Source organism: Callospermophilus lateralis, chromosome 1 (assembly GCF_048772815.1).
Source record: "Callospermophilus lateralis isolate mCalLat2 chromosome 1, mCalLat2.hap1, whole genome shotgun sequence".
Taxonomy (NCBI): Eukaryota; Metazoa; Chordata; class Mammalia; order Rodentia; family Sciuridae; genus Callospermophilus; species Callospermophilus lateralis.
This window is the reverse complement of record NC_135305.1, coordinates 14,716,858-14,730,232: the sequence shown is the minus strand read 5'-3', so window position 1 is coordinate 14,730,232 and position 13,375 is coordinate 14,716,858. Positions and strand designations below refer to the sequence as shown.

At 48.0% G+C, this 13,375-nt stretch overlaps 1 protein-coding gene across 5 annotated transcripts in view; it reads right to left on the bottom strand.

The window, feature by feature from the left end:
- Positions 1-13,375, bottom strand: part of Dennd2a (DENN domain containing 2A) — a 104,297-nt gene that overhangs the window by 89,116 nt on the left and 1,806 nt on the right. The window contains exon 1 of one of the 5 annotated variants that reach the window (XM_076832600.2): positions 478-570. The exons of the other annotated variants lie outside the window; for them this stretch is intronic. The gene's annotated coding sequence lies outside the window, so the exon portion shown is untranslated. Of the gene's footprint in view, positions 1-477; positions 571-13,375 lie in introns of those variants that run through there. 5 annotated transcript variants of the gene reach the window in all.

Here is a 13,375-nt window from a genome sequence, read left to right as displayed (position 1 = left end):
GGAAAAAGAGGGAGAAGTAAGATTCAATCATCTTTATCTTCCTGCTTCCCCAAGACTGCAAATTCCGACCACAGCGAGGGGGTGGGGGCTGGCTGCTCAGGCGCCCCGATCTTCCCCCCGCGAGCGCACCCGCGCGCACTCACACTCACGCGCACTCACACTCAGGTCCCCTGTGGCCCAGCACGGCGTAGTGCGAGGACCCCGCCCAGTTTCTGCAGGTCTCCGGGCGAGGGACTGCGGCTTCCCGACCCGGGAGGAGGTCTGGATCGCACTTTGCTAAGTCCGCGGGCGGGCTGAAGCGCCCCGCAGGACCGCGCCTCGGCGTCCCCACCGCCGGCCGCCAGAGCCCAGTGTCCGCGGTCTGCCGAGAGCCACTTCCCAACTCCGGGTTCGGGCAACTCGAGCCGTTTCCTGCCTCCAGCCTCCAGTGCCCTGCTAGGTCCCCCAGCTCACCCCGCTCCCCGGGCCCCGCCCTACCTCCCCGCGGGCGGCGGCTCCGCGGGCTTCGGGGTGCATCTCGGGGACGTCCGGGCGCGCCGGAGCGGCGGGCGGCTCGGCGCGGGGCCGGGCGGTGGCGGGAGCCCAGGGCGCCATGGCCCGCAGCCCTCCGCGCCTTTGTCCGCGCGGCCTCGCACGGCCGCCGGCGAGCCCCTGGGGTCCCCGCCGCGCGCTCTCGTCGGGTCCCCACCGCCCTAGGCCTCGGCGGCGCGCTCCTCTGGGCCGCCCGGCGCCCCTCCCGCCAGCCGAGAACTGACTCGTCGGGCTGCCCCTTCCTCTTCCTCTCGCGGCGCGGCGACGATCTGCCGTGACGCGCGCCCCCTCCTCCCGACCCATCCCGCCCCGGCTCCAGTGAGCTAATCCGCAGCTGGCGGGCGCCCGGACGGTTGCCACGGCAACCCCTCTCCCAGGGCCCGCTGCCGAGGGGAGCCACGGTAAACAGGACCTTCTGCCGGACTCGCCCCCTCGCCTTTCGAGGGTGGGAGAGAGATGGTGGCTTAACCCCTTCTATGCTGAAGACCACCGCGTGGCAATCTCCATTCCACCTGGGCCAGAGAGCCATTGGCACGATGCGCTCAGCTGGGAACCAGACCTGGACTTAGATGCCACCGAAGGGTCACTCCCTGTTCCTCGCATTGCTCCGACCGGTTAACACAATTATGGGACTGGACTGGGCCTGGGACACCCCAGGCAGAGTCGGGCACCACACTTGCCCCAAGCTGCTTGCACTCAGGCGGGAGTAATGACTGTCTGTCACAAGACAGGCAAAGAGGGTTTGGATAGAAGAGCTCCCAAACCCTTTTGGGGGCTTTTGTCTGGAAATGCTCCCAGAGGAGAAGTGACTTTTAAGTGTCCACTGCCCTAACATAGGATACACATTCGAGTCACAGGGTTGCAGGCTTTGGGATCGCCAAATAAACGTGTGTACACACGTGAAAATGCTGTGGGCTTCCGGAAGGGAGACCCGAATACAAACTGAGGCATTTGAGGAAGTTCCCTGGGGCTTTGATTGGCGGAGGATCTTGAATGATGAATTGGGGTAAGTGGAGGGGAAATGGAGGAAAAGAAAGACAGTCTAGATGGAGAGAAGAGCATGAGCAGAGGCAAAGGGGAGGTTGGACACACGGAATCTATGTCACAGATGAACGGTGTGAACCGTGTGAACGGTGAATAAGGTCAGATAGGTGGGCCTGGCCAGATTTCAAAAGGCCTGGAAAGAATTTCGATTTTATGCTGCAAGCAATGGGGAGCCATGGGAAGTTTTTGAGCAGAGGAGCGCCCAGATGAAAGGGAGATTTTGAGCCTGGCAGTGGCTCTATACTGAAGGAAAACCATTCTTGCCTTTAGCTCAGGTACCTTCAGAAGGGTTTAGCTGCCAGAAGCCTAAAGTTTAGGCAAGGGGAAAAAAGAAGAGAGACTTAGCCTTACACATCCACAAAAGAGGTGCTCAGGAGAGAGAAAATAAATAAAGGACTTCGTATGACAAACAATGTCTGGGAACCTGAGATTTGAGGTACTTGTTCAAAGTCACAGGAGAGTCTGGATGTGGTGGCACATGTCTGTAATCCCAGAGACTCCAGAGGCTAAAGGAGGAGGCCATCATAGGCAACTTAGGGAGACTCTATCTCAAAAAAAAAAAAAAAAAAAAAAGGCTGGTGCTGAGGATGTAGCTCAGTGGCAAAGCACCACTGGTTCAGTCCCTAACAACTCCCCCACCCCACACCAAAAGTCACAGTCACAGCTAAAGGTTTTGATCATATTACGAGCTCTCTGAAGCTTTTCTAGTCCTTCACGCAACACTCATTTCAACTAAGCACAGTGAACTTTCAGAATACAAATTTGCAAAGTGGAAGCATTAGGAAAAAAAATTAGCATTTAAATTATTATTTTGTTTTCAGAAGCATCATTCCATACATTTTCATTTTCTAAATAAAGACCAGAGGTGTGACTTTTTGACTGGTTAATCACTGTCCAAGCCCTCAGTGTATGGCAACAAGCTGCAAAGTCCAAGAACTACTGAGTGGAGAGTGCAGCTGGTCCCTCCCCTGCAAAAAGAACCCAGGGGCCTTTGAGTGTGTGGTCCCCCCAATTGCTATTTCAATGCATCTTAGGTGTGCATGACAAAGAGTAGACCAGAAGGCTAGGGAGAAGGCTAGGGAGCTTCTTAGTGACAACTCCTAAGCCCTGCTGCTACTCCTTCATCTTTGAGTTCTGGGCACTAATTTGTTTTTGAAAAATGTCTCTGCCTCTGTTCTCTGCGCATATTCTTTACTGTCCAGTTGTGCTATGACAGTGGGACAGGTTGCAAAGAGACCAAGGAAGACCCTGGAGATGGGATATGAGATGTAGTTTATTGAGAGATGCTCACGAGGAGGATATAGCCGTGTTGGGCTGGACAGATGTACCTCTGCTCCAAGCAGTGCCTTTGGCACCTCACCAAAAACTCCAGTGGTGATGGGCTGGACAGGAACAGCTCTGCTCCATGCAGTACCCTGGGTATCTCACTAGAAAGTAGCATCTCTTCCTGCTCACAGTGCTTTGCCCAGGGGCAGCAGCCTGGATGAGCACTTCCCTCTCCACAGTGCCCTGGTCCACCTGAGTTTCTGCAAGGAGGGAGGTTTATAGGTTAGGTTACAGAGGCAGCATCAGTTTAGCTTGTTTTGTCCCATTGCATGATCAACACCTTAAGGGGCACTTGTCCTGGCATGCATACAAGAAAGCCATTTTCTACAGATAACATTAACTTGCCCTAATTCTCAGAATACGTGAGAGAAAATCAGTGTCCTTCAAGATAATATGTATCCAGATATTCTAGCCCAGACCTGCTTTCATTGTTCCCTTTATTTGACTAGGTTTTAGGGAACAGAAGGGGGTATTCAGGGACATGGTGTTTTATTTTCTCTGTTTTCTTTACGGATAACACATTGGACTAGAGTCTGATGAGGGATGACAGGTGGGGTCTCTGCTTTTCTAGTTTCTATCTCTGACTGCATCTCCTAGTCTCAGATTCCCAGCTACTTCCATTGCACAGTCATCACATGACTCTGTCACTATGAAAGGGGTCCCACACCAGGTGCGATGGTGCATGCCTGTAATCTCAGAGACATTGGAGACTGAGGCAAGAGGAACACAAGTTCAAGGCCAACATGGGCAGTTTTAGCAAGGTCCTCAGCAATTTCATAAGATGCTGTCTCAAAAATTAAATAAGGCTGGGGGTCCAGCTTGGTGATAAAGTATCCCTGGATTCAATCCATAGTACCAAAAGATAGATAGATAAATAAATAAAAGGGATCTCACACATTGCTCACTCCCCTCATTTCCTATGTGGCCCCGCCCCTCATGGCTTCCATATATATATATATATATATATATATATATATATGCATGTGAACACTATACCTTTAATTTATTTAGTTTTATGTGGTTCTGAGGATGGAACCAGTGCCTGACATGTGCTAGGTGAGTGCTGTACTACTGAGCTAGAACCCTAGCCCCTCCAGGAATTTTTCCAGCTGATAATACCCTGGTCTCTCCCAAGCCCTGGTTTTCTAGCTCTGGAAGGCAGGGTAGCCTTTCAAGGTGGGTGCTGTGTGCCAAAGTCTAAAAGACCTTGCAGGAGTTCCCTCTCCTCCCAACTCATGACCCCCATTACTCCCACAGTACATTCATGGCCCACCCGCCCTGCCTCTCCTTGGCTTCTCTTCATGTTGGAAAATGAGGCCTGGTGTGGGAGGTATGGTTATCCCTCTCTATTTACAGGGGATTGGTTCCAGGACCCGCTGAGGATACCAAAATCTTTGGATGTTCAAGCCCCTCCTATAAAATGGCACAGTGTTTGCATATAATCTACATACATCCTCCCATATACTACAAATCATCTCTAGATTACTCTGGATTACTTATATTAGTTAAGTCAATTTAATTACTGTTTTGGGGAGAGTATTGGCGATTGAACTCAGGGGCACTCGAACACTGAGCTACATCCCCAGCCCTATTTTGTACTTTATTTAGAAACAGGATCTCACTAAGTTGCTTAGTGCCTTGCCTTTTGCTGAGACTGGCTTTGAACTCATGATCCTCCTGCCTCAGCCTCCTGAGCCACTGGGGTTACAGGTATAAATATTATTTTCAGTAGTTGTTAGGCTGTAGGTTTAGGGAATCACGACAAGGATGACAAATCATGATAAAAAGGCTGTCCATGTTCAATTGTATATGTATGTTCAACTATTTTCCACGTGTAACTGGTTGACTCTGTTGATGTGGAGCCCACAGATATGGAGGGCTGAGGTGAGATGAAGAAGGCAGAATTGATTTTTTTCTCTGAGCCTTTAATCCTACTTCCTGCATGCAGTGAGGCCTGGACCACTGCAGAACTTCTGTTACTTCCTCTCCTTCTTCCTTCCAATGTCCCATTGAAGAACACAGGCTTGGGACTGGATGGCCAAATCCAGCTCTTGAGTAGGTTGCCTGGCCTCTGAGTCCCAGCGTCATCACATACAAGATGGAAATAGCACAGTTGCATTCTGAGGTCCAAGTCAGATCATCAAGAAGAGACCTTCTGTCAGGTTTGTGACAAGTGTCAGGCAGCAGGGGCCTTACTTCATCTCAGGCATCAGGGAAGTGAAAGGGCCTGAAGGGGTCCATGAAGACCAGCCCAATCAAAATGGGACAGAGTTTCAGAAAGGGCCTATGGACATCTCCCTCAATTTGTTATGTTTCTGTTGGGCACGGTGGCGCGAAGTTGGATCTCGACTTCAAAGCCAGCCTCAGCAACAGCAAGGTGCTAAGCAACTCAATGAGACCCTGTGTCTAAATAATAGACAAAGTAAGGCCAGGTGCAGTGGCACATGCCTGTAATCCCAGCCTCAAAGCCAGCCTCAGCACTGAGGCGCTAAATAACTCAGTGTAGACTCTGTCTCTAAATAAAATACAAAAAATAGGGCTGGGGGTGTGGCTTAGTGGTCCAGTGCCCCTGAGTTCAAGCCTGAGTACACCCTCCCACCCCTGCCAAAAAAAAAAAAAAAAAAATTGTCACATTTCCACTGAGATTCCTTCTGGAAGCTAAAGATTTCTTGAGCTTCTTTTTTGTCTCAGGCACTTCTACATGTCATGTCACTAAGTCCTCCCCACAACCCTGAGCAATTAAAAATCAATCCCAACCATTTTGTGGATGGAAAAGCCAACTCCATAAGGTTATTTGAGGTCACACAACCCAGGCCCCGTGTGGCTCAACCCATGTCCTTTGAGTTTTACCACTCGATGCCAGGGCACAGCTCTCCCCAGCACCACCCACTTTATTTGCGGGGGTACTGGGGATTGAACTCAGGGACATTCAACCTCTGAGCCACATCCCCAGCCCTATTTTGTATTCTATGTAAAGAGAGGGTCTCACTGAGTTACTTGTGTCTCGCTGTTGCTGAGGCTGGCTTTGAACTCACGATCCTCCTGCTTCAGCCTCCTGAGCTGGTGGGATTACAGGCATGGGCTGCTGCACTTAGCAGCACCACTCACTTTGAAAGGAGATTGCTGGGTCAGTGTCCAATTCATATCCTTGCTATGTCTCAGCCCTAGAAGGGACAGGAAGTACCGTTTCTCAGGACATCCCTTGCTGGACTCATCCTTTTGAGACCTGGTTCTCCAGCTTGGGTCACTGGGACCCTCTGGTGCTCACATTTCTTGGGTGGCAGAATCCCTCTTCTATCTCATTACCTGCCTATCAGGCACAGTGGAAGGCACATACAAGGTAGTTGATAGGCAAGAGGTTTGGTTACTTATTTATTAGCTGGCACAGAATGAAGAGCTCCTATCTATTCTTAGGTCCACAGCATTTGGATGAAGTGGAGCCAAAAGGGAACTTACCTAGGAGCAGGGAAAAGTGTAGACTCACCTCCACACACCCTTGTAGGAGCTCCTTCACACCCTGCCCCAAGCCCCTGGCAGACTCGCAGCCAGAGGAGCCAGCTGGAGAGCAGCGCCAGCTCCCTTCAAGTCTTCCACAGGCAGCTACTACTTTCCTCCTCATCCCACCTCAGCCACCAGCCTGCCTCCCCCCCACCCCAGGAATCAAAACCAAGTCAAGCATCCACCCAAACCTCCTCCCCAGGCTGGTGTGTTCTTGGTCCCTATCAGATGCAATCCAGGAGGGTGGGAGGGTGGGAAGGAGAGGCACAACAGAGGCCAAAGAGTGAAGAGCCCAGACTGAGGCCCCAGGGCTCCTTTGTCCTCCTCTGGTGCGAGGGGCCCAGTCTTTGGTAGAGATAGCTTTGTCCTCTCTCCCAGGATGCACTGGTGCCTCGACCTCTTGTGTGAGGACTGGAAGATGGGCAGCTGTGGGGGGCTGATGAGGGGGTGTTGTAGAGCAAATGGCCTTTGTTTATTACCCCAGGTCACCGACACTTGTCAGGAAATCTCAGAGAATTTCTGAATTGGCCAATGACACAGTAATATATAACTCTTGGCTAAGAACCATTACTATTTCACGTCCACCCCTGCCCCCCAAACCAGCTTACTTTGGAGGATGTTTGCTTTGCTTTTTTTTTTTTTTTTTTAAGAATTAAAGTGTTCAGGGGTGGGTAGCAGGGCTTTGCTCAGTGTCAGAGTGTGTGACCAGCACACATTAAGCCTGGGTTCTATCCCCAATGCCAAGGGGGAAAAAAAGCGGGATGGCACACACCTGTAATCCCAGCAGCTGAGAAGGCTGAGGTAGGAGGATCACAAGTCTGAGGCCAGCCTCACCAACTTAGTGAGACCCTAAGCAATTTAGAGAGACCCTATCTCAAAAAAAATTGAAAGGGCTGGGGATGTAGCTCAGTGACAAAGTGCTTCTGGGTTCAACTTCCAGTACCTCTCACCCCAAAAAAGAATTAAAGTATTCATAACATCAAAAGGATTAGCGTGTTGGGGTTGTGGCTCAGCGGTACAGCGCTTGCTAAGTGCCTGCAAGGTGCTGGGTTTGATCCTCAGCACCACATAAAAATAATATAAAAAAATAAAGGTCTTGTGTCCATCTACAACTAAAAAAATTCAAAAAAAAAAAAAAAAAAAAGGATTAGTGTTTTTAGGATGAAAAAGAACTAAGTCATGGACTAGACTTGCCATATCATTTACCATTAAGCAAAGTCTCAAATATCAAGCCTGCAATGCTTAATAACTTTTATACTTACCTTTTTTTTTTTTTTTTGGCTTCCTTTGGGGATCCAGTTGAACACTGAGGAAAGGAACAAGAATGAGGACACCCGGATGCCTTTTAGAGGCATGCACTTCTTTGGGGAAGTGGTTGTCATTCTTTGTGTCCACTGTGATTCTAGAAGACAATAGGTTGTCAGGACAGCCAAGTCCCGCTCTTCTGCATGCTGTCCATGCTCAGGGCACAGAGATTCTACATCCTGCCTCTAGACATCTTCCATCATCTGGTCCAACCAGCCAATCTCCCCAGATTCAGGAGCAGGGAAGAATCCCCACAGAAGTGTTTAATCACACAAGGTCATGAGCTGGCACTGTACCCGCTGGCTCCAGCCCTGCCAGCTCACTTTTCCCCTACTAAAACCCTCCTTAGGCTGTGATCTCAGTCTTTAGACCACCAAATGGCTGTAAATTACCACACTGCCCCTCAGAGGCCACACACCTTGCTTGGAGAACGTTTTTCCAGAAAGCCCTAATATCTGACCACTTCCTACAATTCAGAGCAAATCAAATTAAATCAAAATGAAAAATTTTGCCAGTCAGATGTGGTAGCCCATGCCTGTAATCCCAGATACTCAGGAAGCTAAGGCAGGAGGATCACAAGTTTGATGCCAGCCTGGGCAATTTAGTGTGACCCTGAGAAACTTAGCAAGACCCTGTCTCAAAAAAAATAAAGAAAAATAAAAAAGGGTTGGGGCTGGGGCTCAGTGGTAGAGCACCCCAGTCCTGGGGGGAAAAAACTGGCCAAAGGCAAGACAGGTGATGTCTGACTGCCCAAGCTGGCATGTGACCTCAGGAAAGTCATTTCCTTTCTCTATGGTGGCAGTTGCTAGGGAGATGAGGCTAGGCAGGCTTTCAGATCCCCCCAACTCCAGCTTCTCAGATAGGCAGAGGGCAAAAGCTGCTGCCTGTTCACATCTTCACTCTAGTTTTTTCTGAGTAGGCACCTGGTAGTATTAATGCTTCTCAGAGACTGCCCAAGACATAAGTCCCAATACTAGCTTCTTTAACAGATGAAGAAACAACCCACCCATGCTGGTACCTCGATCTTGGACTTGCCAGCCTCTAGACCTGTGAGAAGTAAATGTTTCCTTTTTATAAACCAGCCAGTTTGTGGTATTTTGGTATAGCAACCTGAACAGAATAAGACAGGGGATGTTGCTGGTGTCAAGTGAGGAGAGGTCACAGATGCTGCTAAGCATCCTCCCCAGGAAAGCCCCCTTCCACACACAACAAAGAACAATCCTGCCCGGAATGTTGGAAGTACAGAGGCTGAGAACTGGACCAGCCAATTCCCTGCTTTGCCAGGACTCAGTATTTGCTGTGTGTCACATCTGCCGTATAACAACGTTATATGGGACATGCTGAAATCACAATCATTAGGTTTATATGAAAAGAGAATCAGGACAGACTGGCTTTTGCATGGCTTTCCTGGTCTTTTCCCTTCCCCGTGGGGTCTGGAAGCGGAGGAGCACGGCTGCACTTCATAGAGGAATAGTGCCACCTAGTGGGACTAGAGTGAACAGAGGCAGGGATCTTTCCAAGAATTGGAGACTAGTAATAATTGCCTGGCTTTCTATGGTTGAGAAGAGTCTGTAAAGCCAATGATTGTGATTTCAGCATGTTCCATATACCCAAATGAGGAAAAATATGCCACTTACTGAGCGCTTCCTATGGCAAGGAAGTCAGCTGCCATCACATTTGACAAGAGACTCAAATACAAGTGGAGACTCAAATGCTAGTGGGAAAGGGTCCCAGAGACAAAAAGAGGTTCCAGTGCGCTGGTGTGAGAAGCTGTTGGCACAGGAAGGCTGCAAGTGAGGGTATCTTATGATTGATTTGAAGAGGACATTTGGCTCTCCAGGGTTGGTTCTGAATTGGAAGTGGAGTTAAAATTAGGGCAGGTGGCTGTCATTAATCAAGTAAGTCCTAATGTTCTGGGCATATGGTGGCAGAAGTCATGGGTCAGAGTTCTACTATCAGAGGTGGTTTGGCTCTTGTCTCTTTGTATAGTCAATCTCTTAATTCATTAATCACTTTATTTATTTTCATCTTTTTTAGTTTAGATGGACAGCATGCCTTTATTTTATTTATTTATTTTTAGGTGGTGCTGAGTATTGAACCCAGTGCCTCACACATGCTAGGCAAGTGCTCTACAGCTGAGTAACAACCCCAGCCCCTCATGAATCACTTTAATATGTACATTCCTGCTGTTGCTAATCCTGAAACAGATCACATAAAGTTATCCACATGAGAAGTGGCTCCACTTCAAGCCAAAGCCTGTGATTTTTAAAGGCTGCCCTTACACATTTTGACTGAGGTTCACATTTGATTTTCCTGGGCTGGGGTGTGGCTCAGTGCTCAGTGTGGCATGTTGTGAGGACCTGGGTTCCATCCACAGCATTGAATAACAACAACCACTCAACCAACCAACCAACCACACAAAAAACACCCTACATATTTGATATAACTGGTTGCTTTTGCTGTCCATGATGTCTTTTTTTTTTTTTAATTTTTTTTTTAATATTTATTTTTTAGTTCTTGGTGGACACAACATCTTTGTTTGTATGTGGTGCTGAGGATCGAACCCGGGCCGCACGCATGCCAGGCGAGCGCGCTACCGCTTGAGCCAAATCTCCAGCCCTCCATGATGTCTTAAAATGTATGACATCATTCTCCGAACTGACATAGGCCCCAGTAATCCTTCAGTAATCCTCTTTATGGCACTACTCCTTCACCATCACGATCACCACCATTGCTACCACCACCATCTCACTCTTTAGGGATGGAGCCCAGGGGCCCTTAACCACTGTTAAATTCACCACCATGACAAGGTCAGAGGTTTTCAAACTGTGTTTCCAGGACCAACAGCATCCACCTTACATGGAAACTTGTTGGAGATGCAAATTCTCAGGCCTCATTCTGAACCTACAGAATCAGAAACTGGGGGTGGAGTCAGCCCTCCAGGTTGTTATGATAGATGTTAAAGTTTAAAAGCCTCTGTTCTAGGTAAATTTGTAGGATGCCACAAAGGCTTTATTTTAAATGAGATCTTCCACAATGCATCCTCCAAATTTGTGAGAACATGCCTGTCATATGAAGGAGAAACAGAACAACTTTTACTTATCTAGATAACAAAAATGACAATATTCGATAGCATTAAGTGAAACATGGTGCTAAGCACACCATAGACATCTTCTGGTTTGCTCCTTGTGGGGTAGGTACTATTCTTAACCTGCACATTGTAAATGAGGAGTGGAGACTCAGAGAGTTAAGTAATTTGCCCAAGGGACAAGGTAACCCAGACTCGGGACTGAAACCAGGTTTATTGAGCTCCAGAATTTTTATTTGTAACTACTGATAAATATACCAACTTCTAGAATCATAAATGTATGTATAGAGGACTTGTAGAATTTTTTAGTTGAGCTAATTGAACTTCCTTCCCCATTTTGCTTCATAAGAAGCAACGGTCCAGAGAGAATTGCCTGGAGTCACATTGTTAGAGGACACTGGTTTCAAATGAAGTCTTCAAGTAGGTATGGTGGCCCATGCCTATAATTCCAATGACTCAGGAAGCTAAGGCTGGAGGATCACAAGTTCAAGGCAGTCTTGGCAACTTAATGAGATCCTGTCTCTAAATAAAAAAAGGCTGGGGGTGTAGTTCAGTGGTAGAGCACTCTGGATTAAATTCCCAGTACCATAAAAATAACAAAGTGAAGTTCTTTATAAACATTTTGGCAAATCAGACATACACGAGACTTCTGTGCACTTTTTTTTTTTTGCCGGGTTTCTCGCAACTAAAACACTCAGGGGTAACTCCAGGGGAACTGGGCTAATTGGGTTGCATAAAATAACCACACTAGAGACAGAAATACCTTTTTCTTTGGGGTGATGGCTCCTTTGACCTTAAGAGTGGTGGGGGGGAGTGAGCTCAAGCCAGAGCTCAAGCCAGTGGACCAGTGTGAGAGAGCTGACCCCTTTTATTGAGGAGAAGCTATTCAAATAAGGCAAGGGGTCAGGTTTCAGGGGGCTGAGTTTTGATGTCTGCTGTCAGCAGGTTGACTGACATCTAGGTAGGCCACATCCAAAGGCACAGTAAGATAAGGGGACACACAAAAGGTGTTTCCATGGAACATTCTATCCCAAACAGGGCAAGGGGTAATATTACAAAGGAATAGGTGAGCATAGCTCCACCCATGGGGCTCTAGGAAGACACGCCCACACACGAAGATACTGTCCCTAGAATAGAGAAGGGTGGGGCAGTCTGGCATGGCTGCTGCAGGATGCCTCAATCACCCAGCTGGGGAGTCTCCCACATTTCTTCTTCTTCTTTTTTTTTTTTTTTTTTTTTTTTTTTTTTTTTGTGGTATTGAGGATTAAAGTCAAGGCCTTGCATATGCTAGGCAAGCACTCTACCACTGAACTACATTCCCAGTCCTCTGTGCACAGCGTTGGGATAAAGCAGGTAAATGATTCAGGAGAAAGAAGATATTAATGGCCAACTGTATTTCCTTTCTTCTTCTTTTTTTATTTCTAATTTTTCTGATACTAGGGATTGAACCCAGGGGTGCTTAACCACTGAGCAACATCCCCAGCACTTTTTTATATTTTATTTTGAGACAAAGTCTCACTAAGATGCTCAGGGCCTCAGTAAGTTGTTGAGGCTGGCTTTGAACTTGTGATTCTCCTGTCTCAGCCTCCCAATCCACTGGGATTAAGGCATGTGCCATGGTGCCTGGCTTGACTGGCCATATTTCAAACAGTGTTAGGTATGATGTCTGCCCTGGGAACAGCAAAGGGTGTGCAGCATCTTTCTGCAATAGGAAATAGATTGTTAGTTAACAACATAGGAGCCATTGGCCACTTCCCCATTCCTGACTGTATCAGCATCCCAGGTACACATTTATGGATACTCCTAAGGCTACTGAGTGGCCATATTACACTGCCAGCAGTGGACATGGGACATGGGTCATTTCCTGGGGGCCCTTCCACTTGTGATGCTCTCAACCCTTGACCACTCTTGACTAGACTTCTGAAAGTCTCTCACCATGTGGAGATAAAGGGTATTGATTAGAGACAGCTATGGTAGCACAAGGCAGCAGACTCTTGAATGCCAAATGGCAGAGAAGATGGCTGTAGGCTTGAATTACTAGCCCCATCAGTGACCGTAGGGCTGATTCCCAAGCTCCATTGCCCTCTCCCTTGGTCAACCGGGTCATCTGACCTCCCTTTGGTTCTTCAAGGTCTCACACACACACACACACACACACACACACACTTCAAAATCTTACATCAGAGATTGGGCATGCAGCTCAGTGGCAGAGTACCTGGTTAGTATTCAAAAGGCTCTAGGTTCAATTCCTACCACCTCAACAAAATAAAACCAAACCCATTCTAAATTCCTTTCTATTCTAGGGTGTTTTGTTTTTGTAGTACTGGAGATTGAACCTAGGCCCTTGCACACATTAGGTAAGCTCTCTGTCACTGAGCTATGCCCCCAGCCCTTTGTATTTTTTAAATTTTATTTTGAGACTGGGAGTTGCTAAATTGCCCAGGTGGCCTCCAACTTGCTGGGATTGCAGCCCAAGCCACCTTGTTTGCTAGGACTTTATTCTTCTGGCTTCTTCCAGGAAGCACCCCCATCCAAAGCTGCTCCTTCCAATGTGTGTCTCCTAGTTTCATTGCTCTGGTGGAT